The sequence below is a fragment of the Streptopelia decaocto genome (assembly GCF_964273445.1).
Source record: "Streptopelia decaocto genome assembly, chromosome: 2".
Classification (NCBI taxonomy): Eukaryota; Metazoa; Chordata; class Aves; order Columbiformes; family Columbidae; genus Streptopelia; species Streptopelia decaocto.
In genome coordinates, this window is record NC_138655.1 from 70,123,812 (window position 1) to 70,145,509 (window position 21,698).

At 38.4% G+C, this 21,698-nt stretch overlaps 1 long non-coding RNA gene across 1 annotated transcript in view; it reads right to left on the reverse strand.

The window, feature by feature from the left end:
• Positions 1–21,698, reverse strand: part of LOC309435601 — a 41,654-nt gene extending 19,956 nt beyond the window's left edge. The window contains exons 1-2 of the long non-coding RNA XR_014183192.1: positions 21,380–21,698; positions 4,470–4,596 (exon numbers count right to left, since the gene is read on the reverse strand). This is a non-coding gene — a long non-coding RNA (uncharacterized lncRNA). The remainder of the gene's footprint in view (positions 1–4,469; positions 4,597–21,379) is intronic.

The following is a 21,698-nucleotide window of genomic DNA, read 5'->3' on the forward strand; positions in this document are numbered from 1 at the left end:
AGCTACCAGGTAAGTGCATAAAGAGTTGTTGTTAGCATATTGTGCTCTGCCAAGAAACTGAGATTACCAAGAAAGTAAGAAAGACGTAAGAGTGAATAAAAGGGTCAATAAAAGAGGCTTTATTGCACATCAATCTATTGCAAAAGCTTCTAATAGTAAAACTACAACTTATTTGTGATTATGACTTATTTATGACTATAGGTCATAAAGTTGTTTTCCAAGTGCAGTAGGAAAGCCAAAGAAACACGCTATTTTCTACAAAAGCTTGGGTTCTATTTAAAAAAACTTGTCAACCAGAAATGAGGAGGAGTGTCTGATTAAAAGCAACCATAAGAATAGTCATTATCTTCCAAAAATTCCAAGTTACCACAGACAATGCATTTGACCAGCAGTATGATCATACGTTCATGTAATTTTGATCAGGAATAACGTTAGCCTGCTAAGCTCCCAATTTGCACAGCACTTTAGCACCCAGCTTCTCATTGAGCTGGTAAACAGACACATTGAATTAAGTACTCACTGCATTGAGAGGTGGTCAAAATTGAAATTTCTGTTCTGCAGGAAATCTTGACCCTTCAAAACCTGATTATGCTCTGAATCAGAATGAATGCCACTACTTCAGAATTTCCCATTAAACAAATGTCTTGAAGAAAAGAGATTCAAGAATCTAAACCAAAAGCATTTTGTTAATGACTAAACAATTTCTGTTTATATGATTGAATGGTTTTAGTTTGATGTAGTAAGAAGCTTTACATCAATTGTATCTAAATGCTACTTAAACCAATTTAGATTACATTTCATGTTATCATAGTAATATGGTCAACATGAATAGATAATGTAAAAATCAGGATGAAATAAAGAACCGGCATTACTAAACCAGAAGATTTTTACAAAACTGAAATAGTTATTTCTGACAGTTATCCAAGGATATCTGCGCCGTATCTGATATAAAGCCTTAAAATATTGACTATCTTTCATTCATTGGTAAAAAACAAAACAACTCTCCCTTCCCCTGCCCCAAAACTATTATTTTGAAAAATGTGGTTAGTTCTGGCCTCACTGAAGTGAGTGGAAGCTTTGGCATTGACATCAATGAAGTCAGAACTTTATTCACTGATTTCAGAAGGACTACTTGTGTACTTGAACACATGCAAACGTAAGTCCTGTATTGATCTGGAACCTTAACAACAAAAGTTCAAGGAAAACGACCTCATCTCAATCTCAGCTGAGAGCATAGAGCAAGACTCTCAAACATAGTACATAGACTCTTAAATAAGCAAAAACATTGTCCAGCCAGATTCTGAAACTATTTTCCATGAATGTGTATCATCTGGAACAACAATAAAAATAGATTATTTCAAAATCCATACGACCAGTCCACAAATTTTACATGTATCTTCAACCACAGGATAATAGTGACACACCATTTTTTACCATACACTTAGAATAAGTCCTTACCATTATTGCATTATTAAAATCTGCATACTTAGAAATAAGACATTGATTTCTGACATTAAGGAGATATTGTTCTCAACTGTTAATAGAATAAAACTAAATCATATGGCAACATAAACAAAAGGAGAATACACTACAAAATGTGGGAAAATACGCCTCAGGCACCATCTATTATGTGCACATCTGCCCACAGGGCAGATTGCTATCATGCAGCATGATCAAGAGCCTCCATGTATTTCTCAGGAAACAAGTACAAACACTCCCAACAAATAATGGTGCTAAATATATGTTTCTCTGTCAGTAAGACATTGCTTTCCATCTTGGCTATGCCTGGGATAGAACATTTCTTCTTTTGTGAGTTTAAAGAAAAAAAAAATAATAAAGTAGATTCTCATCTTCCCTCCTGCCTAATCCCTTGAGCAAGTGTTTTATTACAGATTTGAAAAGCCCTGTGGGGCCATGGAACAGGCAGGGCCTCATTGCCCACATATGGGCTTCTTTGCCCATCTGTACTGCCCACCACTTTTCTGATGATACCTTGGAGACTAAAATTCTTCTAGATGTCCACTGACCTGGCTATAAACATGAAACTATAGATCCTTACATCATATCAGGCCAATACAGTCTGAAGTGATATCCCCACTGCTGCAAATGATAAAAGACTAACAACCACCTCCATCTACCTCCAAAATCGACAGCCAGTACAAAGTCAAAGTATATTTAAGAGAAGGTAGGAAACAATATTTCAAGCACGAACCATGCAATGCAAATGACTGCCAAATGCCATTGAAATATTCAGAATGATGACTTAAAAGCTTCTTTGTTTTCTTCAAATGAATGTGTATTTTTGGTACATTAACTTGGTATTTTTGGTATCAGTAGGTGGAATGTACTATCTAATCTCAACTTCATATGAGTAATTAAGCAGAGATTTGCAACTACTTTCATCCAAACAGATGACTGTACTTAATACTGCAGTATAACCTTGCTTAGCCTCCAAAATAAATTTGCAAAGGGAGTGGAATATTCAGAAGATAATTAATGTGATAGGGAGGTTTCTTAAGCTTGATGTCATTACTTGAAACTGACTAAATTAAGTCTTTTATGTTATGGGGCACCAAATGGAATTGGAACCCTACTTCCTAGGTACATAAATACAGTAGGAAACAAAGCCCTGTCACAAAGTAAACTATCCAAGCAGCCAGGGCATAAGAAAGAAGTCAGCCCTATCATGACTGGCCCAAGAGCAACTCACCTATGTTCCCAGAGCAAATACATAACAGGGCAGGGATCTCCCAAGTGCCAAGATCTTAAGTAAGGGTTGCAATCACTACTATGGAAGAACCCACACTGACCCCACTGGATCTGTATTTGATCTATATTATGGCAGCCAGATACAAGACAAAACAGAGACGGGGAGCAAGTAAGTGTCCACTGAAATGCTAGTGTAACGACCAGCTGTCTGTGCTGACAGATGTGTTGTATCATTTTGACAATGCACCTCCACTGAAATTCTCTAATCAACATTTAAGTATTGTTGGATATTGTTAGGGAATGTGTTACATTTTTTAAATGAACAAAGAAAGATTAAATACCTTGCTCTGTTAATGTTATTTTATCCTATGATATTAATTATCTCTACGGACAGCAAAAGCCAATAAGGTATTTAACAGAGGTGAAAATTAATGACCTGTAAGAATGTGCAAAAATTTCATTGGAAACTCATGGATAATGGCCAGAAGTCAACATTACCACAAGCATAAATCTAGAGGATGATCCCAGGCCAATTAAGGTTCAGTGAACATTCAGCATCTGTGGGTTCCTTATACTTGTTATTAAGCCAGAATGAAAGGGTTAAGTACATCATTCTGTATCTCTTTTTCTTTTTTCCTTTATATTTTTCAAGTGGTTTTTGTTTGTTTGTTTGCTTGTTTGTTTTCTTCTTTTTTTTTTATTTTTTTTTTTATTTTTTCTGTTAGGAAGACTCTCCCTAGAGGTCTCCCAAGGTCTGAATCTATCGCCACATTTAATCACTTTTGGTGTCTTTCCTTCTTTGCAGCAATTTTGCCTGAGCACTCCTGGGACTGGTGTTGCATTACGGATTCATCAATGATTTGCTGCTTACTCCACATTATCCCACAAGTGCTGAGGCAAACAGTTCTTTGCCAGGATCAAATGATGTTCTATATTCGTCTGCAGTTTAAAATCTTGTTAATGTTGACACTTCTGGTGAAAACTTTGCAGTGAAGCTGGAATGAGTGAAACCTGCAGGCTTTGGTGACTGCCAAATAAATGGGTACTCAGGGCACAAAGTTTTTCTGTGTCCTCTATATGCGCACAGGGGCATCATAAACTTAGCCAACATCTTTACCAAAACCAATGTCAAATAGAACACCTAACTCACCCTGTCTGTGGGTGATGTTGCTGGTGGGTGACAGGGTGACTGTTTGCTACCCTGTGTTGCTAAACCGGTGAGAAAGAACTTTGCCCTAAAGTCAATTAACTTTCATGGAAAGACTCCAAATTACTTCAATGATCTTTGGACCAAGCTCAATAAGAACTAATTAGGTCTCCGTTCCAAAGGTTAGTTGTCAGAATTATTAATGGATTTTTGTTTTGTTTGTTCTTAATACCGGATGAGAGGTTCTTTTTCAATTATTTAGAGTGACTGACACCACTTTGAAAGTCATAAGTTGCAAATACAGTTGCCAGTATTTAAAAAAATAATTTCAGATAATAAGACAAGTAGAGAAATTTTACACACTGTGTAAATGTGGTCCACTTCATGGGGATGAAGGAAATAAAAACTACAGTTAGTGACACCTGTAATTTAGTTCTGTGGTATTTACTATACCCCACAGCCTTACCAAATGTTAATGTGTTCAACTAGGTTTACTGACTATAGCTTCCTGTTCTGCCAAAAAAATTAAGGACCGGAGCTGGACTTTTCAGAACTCACCTCACTCCCTCTTCTCAAAACTCCTGAAACAGAAGACTGTGTCTGAAAAACTTACCACAGGAGAGAAGATACTTGAAGAAAGATGATGATACAGATTCCTTTTGTGGCAGTGATATCACAGCAAATGGCTGAGCATTCTCGGCATTTTCTAAGATTAATGTATTCTGGCAACAGATTATTACCTGCAAATCAAATTAAGAAATGCTCAAAATCTGAAAGTCACCAATTAGACAAGAATGGATCATATGATGTCATTTATCTGATGATTTTCTTTCTATTTTTTCTTCCTTATAAATTGTCCCAGTAGACCATGAAGTTTTTTCTTCGGACTTTTTCCATTACTAAAAAAAGAAACTGTTAGATAATTTCTATATATTGGTCAGTAGCTTATTGATTTTTTTAAAGGAAGTTTTCCTGGAAATTGCAGGAAACACTTAAAGTTCAAAGTCTGTTAAATATAATATACTCACATTGTATTTATGGCATACAAAACAGGAAACAGATGTAATTTTTTGCTCTGAATTCGTCAGACAAAAAAAAAATATTTATCTTAGAGCACAGTCTTCAAAAAAAGACCTAAAATCTGCCTTTAGATACTAGAGTCCAATTCTCTCTTGTGCTAACAAAATTTCAAGTCACATTTGGGCAGAACATGGGCCTGCACCTTTGCTGTTAAATTCTGAAAACCTAGTTATAGGAGAAGAGGAGGGTCTGTCTTTGTGGTATGATGGAGGGGATGATAGGAAAGACACAGCTCGCACACTCACATGGTGCATACAAAGGCAGAGAGCAACAAACTCTTCCTATGGGCATGGACTGTTCCCTCCTTTCTTCCTGATAGGGACTAATCCCTCTGAAATACAAGGTGGGGAAAGGAGGATGGTTGCTTACCTCTCCTCAACCTCTTGTACTCACCAAAGGGACAAACTCAAGTTAATTATCGCAGAGAGGTTTTCAACAGGCTGCCCTCACCTGCCCTTTTGCCAGAGGCCATGTCAGCTGAAATGTGCATCTGCTCTGCACACCTTCCAAGTCACAGCTCACTCATTATTTTAAAGCATGTGAAACACTGGGGCAGAAATAGGATGAACTGAAGGTGGCCTGATGAAAGTCATGGTGGGCATAGATATATGCACACTCCCCGTGTGCTCTGTGTGTGGACAAGAACCACTGACTAACCCAGCTGGTCTGAAGTGTTAGTCTGAAGAGCTATAGATTAACTGCAGAGCTGTGGTGTATTGGTTACAAACCCAAGCTTTAGAAGCAGTGACACTGTTGACCTGCACTGAAGCCAATGAAGATATTGGCAAATAGCCTTTCTGAAAATCAGTTTCTCAAGAGCCTTGTAGTTACACTGAGAAACAGTTACTCAGATTTCTAATTAACAGACTATATAAAAATGTTGGGTTAATAAAAAGAAGAATTGGAAGAGCGCAGATACACTAGATAAATACCTGTGACGACCCTAGCCTAAAGGCTCAATTATGTTGTGCAGGTATCTTTGCAATTTGTGTTAATAACACCAGAACTGGCACTAATTTATGCCCAGTCAATCAGAATGGTCCACAATGTGGAAATTTTTAACACACTGCTGTCCAACAGTTTTGACATGTTTTAAAACAAGCCATCCTGATCAGCCCTGTAGAGGCTAATGCTTCTAAGCTTAATGACGCTCCAAAGAGGAGGAGGCAGAAAGATTTAGCAACTCAGCAGACACGACTGCACAAGCCCCTGCAGCCAGCTTGGAAATGACAAACAATTTGTTAATAAAGGACTTTTATCCTTAGATTATTTTTTGCCAATTAAGTGAAAACAGAGCATTAATTAAGCAATCCAAGCTAAGACCATTCTATCCAAATAGGAGAGCTTTCAGACTGGCAGCTGGTTTTAAGGCTTTGAAATAAAACTTCTGCTTGTTGTTTGATCCTTAAAGATACCTATCCTAGAGCCACAGACAGTAACTGATGTCAAGCTGACACTGCAATTCACAGATGGATTTCAGTTGTGTGAACCATGCCACATTCACGACACTTGTGTAAAAAATGCATTTTGTCTCAAATGCTATGAACTCAGGGAAAGGATTAATAGAGCCATCAACAAAGAAGTTCTCTGTACAAATAGAGTATGGCTGAAGAATACCAATAGCCCAATATGCTCTTAACTTACCGTCATCCCTCTCTTCCTTCTATCAGATGAAGTAATTTGTATATAAATTCAGACTGAGCCTTTCATGTGGATCTCTATGTTTCTGCACAGCTCAAAATCTAAGCTCATTTCCTGTGAACTGCATTTACCGAAGTCACCGTATGTATTCAACGGTAAATGAGAACTAGGTGTATAGAGGTAATTAAAAATATTTGTGGTTTTTTCCTTTGCAGAGAAGAATTTAATTTTCCAGGGGACCTTTAAATACAAGCTTTTGGCCCTCACAGATATTAAACTTTGAGTGACTCAAACACTCATTCTCTTGTGTAGCTATATTATTAGACTCTGTTTCCCTCAATTCATCAGAGAATAGGTTATGTCTTTAGCCATAAAGCAGAGATAGTAGTACGTCATGGAAGATTAGGTCCAGACAGGAAAAGAGGCCCATAAGTAGAACATGAGCAAGAAGCATCTCAATTGTAATACTCAGAAGGTATTATGGAGCCTTTTTGGAATTAAAAATTATATGATTTTGTGGTTCAATATTTGAGTTTTGAAGTGGTTTTGTTTTTTGCTAAAATAAACCCACAAAAAGAACATGCCTGTCACCACAAATCTCCTAATGCGCCCATAGAAAACTGCTGCAGTGAAAAATTTTCACCTTAATCAGGTCAGTTTGTTTGGACAGACTGCTGAGTAAATACCTATGCCACATTATTTGTATTGTAGCTCTTTCTCCACAGCTAAGACAAATCAACATGGACATATAAGCCAAGCAAAAAAATGTGTTATTTTTAACAAATAAGCGTTAAATTATACATCTTTTTCAACCATAGACCTGTACATTTTACATCATTTTACATGTCTGAAAATTCAACCAGTTATTTTTGTCTCTCTGGATATTAAATCAACACCCATCACTCTAAGAGGCTGTTAACAGAGGGAGTATCCTTGATGCAGTAGAATTGTTTTCCTGAAAAGTTCCTGCAGTACAAATCCTAAGGCTAAGATTCTGTTTTGTGAAAATCTTGCTCAGAAAGCCAGCACATATATTGGAAGGTGCAGCTTTCCCTTACCATGTTTTTTTATCCCCATTTAACCTATTCCCTCCACATTCTTGATGGAAAAGTTTCCAATTGTTTGAATAGCGTCTCCTTCCCTGAAATTAAAAAAAAAAAAAAAAAAAGAAAAAGAAAGAAAAAAAATCAGAACAAGAGAAACAGATTTGTGTTGGATATTTCAGAACAGAGACTGTGAAAAAAACATTACTGGTGGTAATATTAGGTGGATTTTTTTTGTTGTTGTTCTTGAGATGAATTACTGAGCACAAGATCTGCTGGGTAAGTAACTGCAACACTGGTGCCAGTGGAAACCCCCTTGTAGCGCTGTTTACAACACTGTGCTGGTACCTGACAATTCTGTAGGTATTCATACTCTGCGTATCATCTTGAGCAGAATTTCTCTGAAATTCCTTGATATAACATATATAGCAGTATGTGAACACCTCCATGAGATTTGTTGCTGTTCTTTTGGTAAATACAATACGTAGTTTCGCTGCCAGAGAAGGAAGTAATAGCTTTGTACATACATGATACGACACTCTTCAAAATTCTGTTTCTTCTTCTTTCCTATGACCCAGGATCCTGCCTTCTTGTGAAGCTGACACAGCAATAAGTACTGAATCACATGCAGATTCCTCACTAATCTCTCCTGAATCTTTCTGGCACACACAGGAGTGACACTGCAGCTAAGTTTTATTGGTCAAACTTAGATTCAACAAGATGCTGCTAAAGTAAATGGATGTATTTATACATGAAAGAGATTTGGATAGTTTGGGTTTGTTTGTTGTTTTGTTTTGGTTTTTTTTTCCCCACAGCAAAAAATTATATTATTCAAAGTAGCTGTGTCCATTACATTTTTAAAAAATATACTTTTTTCATTAACTCATTATTTTAAACTTATTTCATAATGCATTTGTAGCAGAAAAAGGATATGTAAGTAGAAACCACAGAAGAGTCATAATTCAGGTCACATATGTGCAGCTCACCAGCTAATCTGAAAATCTAAATGTATTGAGACTTCTTAATATTTTCTCAGAATTGTGTGTAATGTTACTTACGAACAGGCTCAATCAAAAGGCAGCTTTTTATATACCAAAAAATATTTTGTGCATTGGCATTTACTTCTTTGTTTGGTCATTTCATGCCTACTGCTCAAAATTTGCAAATAGATAGCCAAATCAGGTTTTGACCCATCTGCTGCCTTTTCTCTGTAACTGATTAATAGCTCATATGTACTTCCCTACTGCATTGGCTAAAAAATGCAATGGCACCAGTAAAGAATATATGATGCTCTCTCCTACCAACTACTGCATCATGTAGTAACAGATTATAAAAGTAAGTAAAACAGCAGGAAAATAAATGAAAATTTGTCTCTTTTAATTCTCCATATCCTACTGAAATTTCCCACTCCTCTTAATGACTGTAGTGAATGAAAATAGGAAAAATCTTCCTGCAGCTGAGAGAGGAATTGAGAAGTCAAGGAGCCTGGGATCAGCTACTGGTTATGCCATACATAAGTGACACTGCCTTATTTCACACATTTCACAGTGACCATACAAATTGTTTACTTACTTCAGCTCTGAATGTATCTTACGTCTTTCAGTTGCAAGCTCTTTGGGGCAGAGCCTGCTGCTGAATACGCTTTTCCAGTGTTAATGCAACACAGCCATGATGTATCTTGAGACCTGACAAAAATCTAAGTAGTAAGCAATTAACAAGGAACTTCTTCCATGCAACAATTTAGTTCTGTGAAAGATCATTTTCCTGAGTACTCAGTACAGTACTTATACATTTGCAAATCACAAGGTGACAAAATCTACTTAAAAAGACAGAAATGAAACCTGAGTCAAGTGGCAAAAGGCTATTAGAGAAATACTAGGCATCTGGACAAATCCCTGAATCCTTCGGTTTCCAAGCAGTTTCATCTTCCTAAATATTCTGCCCTTTTTTTTGATACTGCACGTGTATCTCTTAAACAGCTTTTACACTTCAGCTAAAAAAGGCACCACTGTGAGAAAATGCTGCACCTGCTGAAAGTACTTTAAGAAATGTAGACCCTGGCCTGCAACCCTTTTCTCACACAAATAATCTTCATAGATTTGATTATTACATGAGTAGGATTACTTATGTAAGAGAGAAGCAAGGTAGGCATTGAAACTTAAGAATTGCACTGGCATAGTAAAGCATTGTAAAATGACAATAAAAATGGCATTTAAGCTCTCACAAGTTATGTCTGTTCTGTGGTGCAGAAAAGGGACAGTAAATTGGACAAGTTGCTTTTACAAAGCTGCAGCCAGCAACTAGTGGCACGTTGTAAGAAGGGATCCCAGGTATAACCTGAATGAATAACCATGTCAAAAAGAAGGTACTGGAAATAAGCAGAGTCCACACAGAATGCCAAATGTACTGTTCACAAACTGAAAACATCTGAGAGGTCAGGAATACAAAGATAAAGTTTGAACTGCCAAGAACCCAACTGAGTTATATCTTGCAAAGCATATGAAAACAAATAGTAAAAGGCCCTTTGGTAGTATAAATAAGAAAAAGACAAGGAAAAACACTGTGCCACTGTGGAGAAAGGATGGTGTAGAGATTAAAGACAACACAAGGAAAGGCCATGGGTAAGTATTTTGTCACAGTTTTCAATAAGAATTTTTAAGTTGGACGTAGAGATGGGGATAGGGTGAATAATGAGAATGTGGGTATGCAAATAGAAACTACCACAGCTAACACAAAAGCTCAATTCAAAAAGTTAAATGCATCAAGCTTGAACTCTGGCTAATCACTATCTTTGACTTCTAAAAATGTCGGACGTGTAATGCTGGTCCAGTGAAAAATATTTTTAATAGCATAAGCAAGTTGGGAGTGAAACTGAAAAAACAGTAAATATAGTTTCTTTCCTTAAAAAAATGTGATGAAAAATAAGAGGAGAAGGCAGCTGGGCAATTACAAGCTATTTCATTTGACCTCATTAGTACAAAAGGCCTTAAAATACATTTTGAGGGAGACAATATACAACGACCCAGAGATAAACGAAAAATGGGATAAAATGCAACAGCAGTTTACCAAAGGATCACCATACAAACTATCCATTTAGTTTCCTTAGATGAGGTAAGTGATTCTCTGAACAGATGAAGTGTAATAGACCTCATTTTTCAGGACTTTAGGAATGAATTTGACATCATATTATACATTATTAAGGACTAAGGAGTACAGTTTTTTGGTGGTTAAAAAAATAGCTAAAGGAAAAGTAGTACCAGTTAAGTGCCATTAAGATGGGATGCATCAAGTCAATTGACATTAGCAGTGAGGGTCTTCAGGATCCCTCTTGGGGCTTCTTCTGTCCTTTCATAGTTCTTGATCATTGTGGCCCAGGTAGGAGAATACCTGGGCACTCTTGTACTGTCAATACAAAAGAGAAGTGAAACTATACAAATAGAACATCTTGAAGATAGGAGCCACAGAAATGGGGCAAACAGCAAGGTCATGTAAAGAAAATTCTAATGTAACCTGGGAGACGACCAGGTAGAAACAAATGAAGACTGTAGTTGCCAATGAGAGGATGACTAAATGGGCAACGTGATGAAAAAGACAAGTGAGACTGTAGGACATTTTCAGTAGATTTTCAGTAGACCCTGGGAGACATCATGTCCCAAGTACCTCACTGGAAATCCTATACACATTCAGAAAGATGAACTCAAATGGGGAAAAGTGCCGACAATACATCCTAAAATGAGTAACCTAGCAATAAGTCTATGAGTTACTCAAATAGTCTCCCAGATAGACACATTAAAGCAAAATTACAGCCTTCCGGTTGGAGCTTGAGATGCAGCTGGATGTATCACATGCTGTACCACTCTTCACAATTGCCCAGGCCCACTGCTTGTGTCCACTGCAAGAATGTCCTTTAGCTCTTCCATAAAGAGTGTGGTGGTGATATTTTTACTGCTTTGATGTTACTACTGTCATTTTGGAGGACATATCCAACAACATCTACCACTCTGTTTTTCACATAGAGTCTTCATTACAAAATCCATGTAAAGCTAATTACATAGATAAAGGCTTTTGCGATAATGCAGGCTACTTGTAAGTGAAAATAAATAAACAGAAGAATGTAGGGCCCAAGATTATTTGAATAGCTATGGCTCACACAAGTATAATCAACAGGAGCTTTAATTAAGAATAATTAAGCCTTTTGTGAAATAATCCAGGGCAAACTATGGAATTGTTCTAAAATTGTTATTAGCTGCTCAGATGAGTTTGTCAGATGAGTTTTCAGTGCTCTAAAGCTGAGAAATTTAACAGAAATAGTATCTTGCTGTATTTTCAGAACTTGTGGAGAGATGTATCTCTCCTGAAGAAAGTGAAGATTTGGCACTTTGTGTGAGCAGAGAGGATCTGGCCCAGGCATTCCTGTTTGCAGATGATGACTTTACTGTATTATTCACTTTGTCTTGGCACAGTTAATCAACAGAGGAAGTGCAGTGGAAATAACAAAGCCTTTTCTCTATTTGCTGATAACATTTTTAGCACATTTAAGGAGAAATCTGGAGAACCACAGTAATTTCTGCACCTCAGAAAATGTGTTGAGCAGAGAGAAGAGGACAGAGAGGACATCAGTACTTGCAAAATACAAAACAAAACCCAGGAAAATGTCTCCAAAAAGAGAATGTGAAAAAAACCCCTCTTAAAATACATTTTAAGGAAATATTCGAAAGAACCTTTCCAGGATATAGTGTCTGTTTATACCCATTAAGTGTACACCTGTTTGAACACAAATCTGTGGATTTATACTAGGGATGAATCTAATCCGTGCTGTGTATTCAAAATAATAGGTTCAAGGGATTAGCCAGGACAACAGCAATTTTATGAAATAGAATTCATAGAATCATAGCATCATAGCATCATTTAGGTTGGAAAAGACCTTTAAGATAATCAAATTCCTTTGTATCCATCCTCACATTATCAGAAACACAGCTATCTCCTAATTAGCACAACTCCAGCTTTAACCTTTTGTCTTGACTGCAGTCTCTTAGATTAGTGGTGATGTTCAGCCTCCTCAAAACTTCTTTCATAAACTGACTATTTCCATGGTAACAGCTGCCACTTTCATTCTACAAGCACCAAGAAAATGTGATTTCCTTTATAACAGTGGGCCAGGCTGGGTGCGCAACTCTGGCCTTTGTCAGTACTCTTTTCAGACAAAACTGTTTATTCCAGAAGAAGAGGAAACAGGTGCAAGCACAATTCAGGAGACAGTTGTTGGCTGATCCAGGAAGCAAGATTGGCAATGGTTCGAAAGGGAGCTGTCGGACAACCCACCTGCAATGCCAGTATGTTCTGCAGCTGCAAGAGGGAAGGCCAAACACATTCAACACCAGCCACCAAACTTAAATCAGTATTTTTTGTGGATTTTTTTAGTTTGTCTGTTTGTTTGTTTTGTTTTCTTTTTGCTTGTTTCTTTGGTGGCTCCAGAAACCGTAGCAAGACATCAGCTTAATGCCTCCACAAGAACAGCTGAGAAATACTTAATGTAAATCAAGTGTTCTCATTCAAAGAACATTAAACTTCAGCCAAAAAGAACATCAGTTCACTGCTGAGAAGCTGACACAGCTTTAATGATCTGTGCCTTTATCTTCAACAGTCACACCAGTCTATAACCAAAGTCTTAGTCTCAGCTAAAGTCAATTCCCAAAGTGGGACCAGCAAACATTCACGACAAAGGTACTTTGTCTCCTGTTAGTCATGGGAAATTTTTCTGGAACTTTATCAAACTGGAGGCTTTTTCCAGAAAACCCATCTGTTCCATATGAACTCACTCTGACACCTTTACCTTCTTTGAAACTGAAGGTTTCCAAGTCAATCTGTTAAGATGAAAATGGGATAAAGTGAGATTCACATCTACTTCTCCAGCAATCCTCTGAAATAATCGAGTTTTTCCTTGGTCACAAACATAAGGGTATAAGAAAACAGAGCTGCAATTTTCTGAAGCTAGTTTTGTATTTTCAGTTTCTTAAACTGGTCTTTAAAATGTATTTTTTTTAATGAATTTTTTAGCACTCATGTTAAGGACTAGCAGACAGGAAAGGGACTGAAAATTTAAACACATCTCCAGTAGCATTTTTTAATTGCCTCCTTAATGCCTCATTAACCCTTTCAGCGCTAGACCAGGTGATTGCTTGCCTTTCCCTACATATTTCTAATTCTTGGTGTACCAATACCTGTTGTTAATTAGGCACCTTGAAAACTAGAACTCAGTTTGGATATGGGCCTATTGTTTTACACCAAAATTACCAAGTGTTTGAGGACACAAAAATTACTGATCTGCTTTTCTGAAAGTGAACAGTCAATGACTGCAGTTGTGCAACCTACATAAACTCTGTCCATGCTAACACGTGTTAAGATTGTTTAGAAACTGATTTATTTCTGACCCTCATATCTGAGCATTTATAATGCTTCAACATTTGCAGATTTTGCTACCATCATAAGGCACCAAACGCAATACCAACGTTAAAGCCCACAGCTCCTCCCACTGTAGCTGAAAAGGAAAACACCACTAGTTAGGAATGAACAGCAGGCTGCAAACACACTGCAAGCACTAAACTAAGATATTTACACGAGTATCACAGAAACTGGATGCCATTCAGATTCAAAACCTAATTCTGTCGTTGGATCATAATCCACAAAGGGCCAAATTAAAACTATTAGTTCTGGGCTCACACTGGGAAAGCCTGAGTTTTAGTTTGAGCTCAGAGTCCTAAACTCATGTTTATTGTCACTTCAGCTCACAAAAAATTGGTCAATAATCCAGAACTGCTCATCCAGGAAAGATTCCAAAGGCTTGCCAAGTTCCAGACAGTACTCCATGGAAAAAAACAAGCACACAGATCTGCTGGCAGGAGATGCCTCTATCCATGCTCAAGTCACATGAGTTCCTAGGGTGGTTCTCAAAAATGGAATGCCCTTTGGGAAGGGAAGGATGAGGGACTTATTTAAACTGTACCTGTGAATGCCAGGAATACCCCTCAGATTTAATGCAAAGAAAAACCAAAGAAATTACTGCAGAGTAATGAAAAAGAGAAAATGGTTGGCAGGAAGGGTTGACTGCATGATTGGCAATATCACAGCAACAAAAGCATGTTACAGGACAACTCATAGATCTGCACTGTGGATGTTTGCCATCTCAATAGTGGTAGCCTGTATTCTGATGCCACAGCCCAGTTTGGCAATTGTACTACAGGCAGCAGGGCTGTTAAGGTGTTGTGTGCCTTCCCATGCTGTCTGGCCTGACTTCTACCCAGGAGAGGGGTGTAACTGTATCTGCACTGGCTCCTGGAGTCAGGAGCGGCACAGGAGACCAGCAGCGCCTGTCTTCCACTTTCCTCAAGGGCTGCTCTTTCTCCCCAGTAAAACACCAGAGCAGAGCTGCTGTGCATTTTACAAGGATCTGTGGATTCTAGAGAGTTAAAGCACTGGATGGTGCCAAGATGGAAAGTCCCATACTTGAGAAGGATAGAGAGGAGGGGATCTCACTTCCAGTGCCTTCCAAACTACATCCTTCAAGGCTAAGTCCTGGCTTCTCTCCCACCATCCCTGCAACAACGTCAGTTCAGATCTTACAGGAAGCATGCTAGGGAGGAGACCACTATCTTGATCCACAATTCCCACAAATCTCACTCACCCTTTTCTCAGAAATGTTAATGGAATTGCCGTATTTAGTGTCTTTACTACACTGTTTTTTTTGTATCCATAATAATGGCAGATTCAAATGGTGTTGCTTTGTCTTCACACTGCTTGTGCCTCCAACTTCTGGCAAGCATCGCATCACAGGCCCTTCCCACCTTATGCCAGGGAGACATAAACAGCATCCTTGCATCACTGTCTGAATTTTCAGCTTTTCTGCATGCTTTTAACATGTATTAATGGAACTCGGCCTGTACCAATTGGTGAGCTAATTGCTGTCAAAGCAGATGGTAAGACAGGCCTGAAAAAAACATTTGGTACTTTTTTATCATGTGAGTGAAATGTATAAGAGAATGGATGTCGTTTCCATATCCTGAGGGCAGCAGAAAGTTAAAGCAAACTTTTAAGATCAGTGGAGTTCGAGGAACAATTATCCAGCTCCAGTGGATGCACACCTTACATCTTGTTCTACCTGATGCTCTCCTCTGTGGTTTAGTTTGCCTCCTGGGAACATCATGTGCTGAGGGTTCATAGACTGCCAGTATGCTAGTTCAATCTTCTCCAGGCACCAGTGTTCAGAGAGCAGCATCATGAAGCAATTCAAGATACCAAAACCAGGAGCAAGCTCATAAGGTACTCATGATAAGAGGTAACGTATTTTTCCACATTCTGTGCAGTTATCTTGGAGGGTGCTGGCACAGTAAAGCCCTCTGTGGGAAACTCTTGCATAGTGCTAACTTTCCAGTGGTGGCCACCATAAATATTCAAACAGAGATATAAATAGCACTGCACTATAAAAAGTAACAACAGCAACAGAGGTCTGTATGAGGATCAGACCTCAAAACATGACACTGCAGAAGAGATGCTGCATAGGAGCTATTCAGGCAGAAAGATTCATATTTGGAGAAGGAAGTATAGCTTGCCAATTGGCATTCCAGCAGTTAGTTGCTGGCCAGGATTTTCCTAGGGTTTACCCCTTGTTTCACAAAGATCACACTAGCAAACTGGTGGGGATTAAAAGAACAAAGAGGTATTTGGCTCTTATTCCAAGGCCCTATCCCTGATTTTAATATTGATGACACTGGAACAAACATCCCAATAGCTGCACAGAAAGGCCAATGCGCAAATGTGCTATACTCAACATATGGAAGAAGTTTGAAGCCTTTCAAACCACTTATGTTTTCATGAGAAAGCTGTGGATATCAACAGCAGAATGAAAAACCTAATAAGTTAATTCATAATATTAGAGAAGAAAGTACATGGCAATGTTAGCTATGCTGAGGATTTTCAAAAGCTGTATTTATTTTGGGTTTCCTTTCAAAAATAATATTTTAATGAATATGCAGCATGCTGGGTCTGTGGCACTGGTAGTGTGCCCACCACTACGGTACCTGAGCACTCAAGCAAATGATTAACCAGCAGAGCAAACGAAACAGAAGCAGAGAGCCAACGGGCACTGTGACAAGCTCTTCACAGACCTGCCAGTACATCTCTATCTGGACCTTTATTCCTTCAGGCTTTCCACTGTCCTGTCTTTTACCCATGCTCTCATGATAACCAGATCTCTTTTTCTAAACAGTGCTAAGGGATGCAGAGATCCCAGACTGGCTTAGAAGGAAGGGTGTGATTAATAAAGAAATCTAAAACACACATATTTTCATCAGTAAAACTTCACTTAAGGAAAAAAATAATTTTCATTTGCACAAACAAAGATAAATTATGAACTTACAAATTTTGTTATGCCTGCCATGCCATCAGCCTGGTCACTTTAAAATGACTTTTCTAAAGAGGGAAAACAAGCCTTTTCCACATTCCACCTTTCAAGAGACTGGTGCAGACCATACATGAACACTACTGTTAGCATTATCTAATAATAATGAAAACAATACATAAAAACATATGGCTGTGAGCCTTCTGGGAAAAGTCTGTAGACTGCATTAGCCCCTCCCCACACTTCAACTAAGTAGCAAGTTAACAACAACTCTGATGATGTTTGTTTAACATATGTGCATATAACTACCTCCAGCTTTTTCTGACTTGGGTTGCTTAAGCAGAGACCTCTGGGGTTTTAGAAAAAAATATTCCATTGAATCATCTACCCCTTGCTGTTTTGTTTTCTGTATGAAATCTCTGAGGAGCACAGGAAAGCAGAGGGCTTTGCATGCAGACCAACTTTAGGAAGGCTAGCTCCTTTCTGTACTGGGAAATGATGCAGCTATAGTATAAAAACCTCACTGAAGAAGTTTCCTGTTTTGCATCACTAGTCAGGACAGTAACACTGCAGTCTAATTAAATTACTGCCATGAGGAGCTTTTTCCTCTTTACTGTAGCTGCTTCTGACTTACAAAGTAGTTACATCCTCTCCATTCCAGTTTTTCCTTTAAAAGAGGAATAAGTTTTGGGGGCAAGCCACATTAGTAGCAGTGAAGACTCAGGTGCTCTCTTCCCAATGTAGATAAAATATGCTGTGCTACCACTGTGCCTCAGCAGCAGTTTTGAAACAGATAAGGAGCACCAGACCACCCACCCGTATTCAGCTGTGAAATTCTGGCGTAACATTCACACCAAGAATCAGTCTGTTACCTCTCTTGTGTCTAAATTATATCCATCACTGTCATCTCTAAACATTTAGATCTCCCATGGACTTTATCAGTCTTTATAATCGAAGCTTATGGAAGATGTGTTTGTTTAGCACTTGCAAATGGCTTTGAAGATCCCAGTCTCAGCAAGAGTGATGAATTAAAGATGTCAGCTGGGCAAACAGTTTAATTTTTAATGAACTTAGCCAAAATTGATTACTGAAAAACTGATATGAATCTTTCAAATTCATATTATTTCACATACTTTTGCAGTAAATATTCTACCCCTTTTTGCCATCAGACTCACCAAGCATAAAACTGGAAGAATCAACAATGATGGAAGCTTCTCAGACATTAGACCAACTTTGGATACTATAAACAGGCGTGAGAAGCCACTTTTTGATTGCAGCAGGGAGTACAGCCCTAAAATGGTTTAGCCCTCAGCTGACTGAATTTTTAATAGCAATTCTGTTAAGCAGCCTAAACATGATGGCTGAAGCAGTTATGACAAAACTCAGAAGCCAACAAATGCAAAGAACTATTCAATGACACAGTTATTTATCAGAAGCACCTGTTTTTTAGTCTGTTTCATTTTCAAGTGAATTTAAATAATAACGGAGGGGATGAAAAAAATCTTAATATAGTTTTTTTTTTTCTTTTCCTCTCACAGCTAATTTGGAGTCAGGAAGAATATAAAATAACAGCATGAGTGTTGAAAATTACAGGGTGAGTTTGCAAATCCCTAGAGGTCATCTAGATAACCTCATGCTCAAACCAGTGCCACCTTAGAACAGCAGGTTTTTCAGAATTAAAAGGAAAAGAAAATACAGAAAAAAGAAATATGAAGACTTGCCCATCCCCCCTCTGCACCAGGAATAAAAAAAAAGCATGAAATGTTTTTCTGAAACATATAGCTCTTCTGTCTTGCTCATAAGTAAATATGACCAATATGGAAAATGCCTACATCTGCCTCCTTTGGTTGACCTAGTTCCCCTTCTGTCTTGATGCAGGTAAAGTTTAGCACAGCATGTGGCAAACTCCAACTCAGCCGCCAGCACTGCTCTGCCACACTCCAGGTGGGAAAAGGCTAGGAATGCTGCACGTTCAGCTCCAGTGACAGAGAAAATGCTCCATATTATTCATTAGCAGTCCCCTCCGAGTTAATTAAGGAACAGAGCCTAAGGCTGCTGAAGAGGGTTCCACCCCATCTTTGGGCTGGGAAAGCAAGGTCTCTAGGGCGGGGGCTGGACTTTACAGCAAAGAAGAACAGGGTGGGGGAAACTTGAGAGATAGGAGTGAAACCCAGATGACTCATCAGAAAGTAAAATGTTCCTATTTTGGCAAGAGGCTCAAATAGCAGCCCTGGGTTGTGCTGCAGCACAGCAATAAATGACCCCGAGCACTTGGGACAAACTCTTTGCACAATGATATTCCTAACAGTAGTGGCTATTTCACATCTCATTAAGCAAAGAGGTTTACATGACAATTAGCACATTAACTAGCAGTGTCTTGCACAGGTGGAACTTCAACTTGAGATTTCAACATTTTTAGCCAACCGTTTTGTGAGGTAAAATGAAGGAATAGTTTATTAGGACAAGGTGACAAGGTGACAAGGACTCATATCCAGAACTGCCATAGGAGTATATTTGTCTGAGTACGGAGGGACACTGCAACCAGACAGTGGCCTTTCGCATAACTTCTATGCAAGGGGGGCCTCCCTGTACATCTGCAGCCTGTTATTCAAAGCCTAGCCCTTAGCGGGGACAAGATGCCAGGCTGGCGACTTCATAAGGTGACCATAAAAAAGCCCAAGGTATCACAAAGTCACACAGAGGCAAGGCAAAGCCTGGACTTCAACAAACAGTAACTCCCATTTCTCAGCCCCAGCTGCTGACCTGTGTGGCTCCCCACTACATAAATCCCTTTCATTATATCTGTAGAGATACGACCCATGAGAAAACACCAACAGGCAATCATGCTAATTTCACTGAAAATAGGTATCAGCTATAAGAGAATGTTTATTGCCCTAGAGCTTCACATTTTAGATGAAGAACTAATCCTTTCTACCAGAGACCGCTTTAAAGAAGAGTTGGTACACAAGTAAGGATTTCCTTCAACTGCAGGTATGTTCCTCTCTGAGGTTTTTGTTCAATACCATCTTTAATTTACATTATCTTCTGAAATAAGGGATTTGCAGGTATGCCAAAAAATACAGAGCACTGGAAATGGAATAAAAGGAAGAAAAATTGGAGACTGGAACTTGTAGCCTTCAGGATCAGAGGGATTCTGATATTCATTGAGTCTCTCCTCTGTCAGTTGGGTGTTGCCAACCCCATGGAAAATTGTGACATACTTTATGTGTGTTATCTTTCACTTCTCTCATGTACCTACTTGAAGGAAGTTGTGTTCTAAACAATGTATAAACAAACAATCATCATATTAATCTTTTACATATTTTGGCACTCAAAGCACAGATAGATCACTGTGCTGTAGCCTTCCCTATCATACTACTTACAAAATAAAACCAGGCTCAGGAGGAACGCTAGATAACTTTTCCTTTAATTAGCTTTTCAAAGCTGATGGTATTTTTTGGAATATGATTTATTCTTTTTATTTATCAGCTTGCCTTGTTTCAGATAGGTACTGTCTGACTGACCTCTAGATACCCTTGCACTTGCTCTGTGATATCCCTAGAATGTCAATGCTTCAATTCTTCATCTTGCATTTCCCAAGTGTTTCTTATTGGTCACTTCTGGTACCAGTGGCAGCTGAAGTGGAAGTTTATCCTCTGATTATCTGTACTGCTTTAATGGTTCCCAGCATCCTGAGGATATTTTCCAAGTGTTATGGTGACACCAGCCGAGATCTTGGCAACAGAAAAGTGTTTCATATGCTTATTTCCTAACTTAGTCTCTTGTTTTTTTTTTTCTGCTTTCCCAACCGTCTGTCAGACCCTTGATTTCTGTGGCTTAACTATTTTTGTTATTGCTATATTCTTTAGTATAATTTCTCAGTATTTATCTGATAATGAACACTGAAGAATCTGATGGCATCTCCACCATACATGCAAAATCTCTTAATAAATTTCTCCAAACCTCCAAGCCCCATTTGTCCAAATGCTTAGCAAAAATTCTCTCTAAAAGGAAAAATAATGGTCACATTTTCTCTATCTATTTCTCTGTAAACTAGAGTCTAGGAACCATAGCATATAAACCTTGTAAAATTATGATCATGTTTCAAACAGTTCTAATATAAAAGATTACACATAAAACAAGTCACCAGTTTTAGCATGTCTCCAAAATAATGTATGCTTAGAAATGCTTATCCTTGTAGCATGACTATCTTTTTCTTTTCCAAGATAAAATTAGTCGTGCACCAGCATGCCTGAAAAAGCAAAATTCTCATCTAATTTCAATCACTCAGTTTGCTCATGACTTTTATACAGCTGACTGAATACCTATTATCTCATCTGAAAGAGAAGCTGTGAGTTTGCTCACCTCAGTCACCTGCAGATTCTTTGAAATGCCTCCTCTTCTGTTCCTTCCAAAGAGTGCTTTTCCGCATCTCCCAGTCCATTCCCGAGTCCACTGAACATGCAGTCATCAATAAGTTCTGGCTAAGTTACCCTCCGTAACTCTGAGGAAAAAAGGAGAGACTCGCAGATGCTGCAGAAGGTCGTCTTTGCTCTCTTTTAAAATTTTGTTTTATTGGTGGTCTGTCACAGTCAGGTCTCGAGTAGTAAACTGAACAACCTATCCTCCCGGCTCTTCTTTTCTTTTTTCTTTTCCGTAAACACATAATCAGTGCTTCAAATCC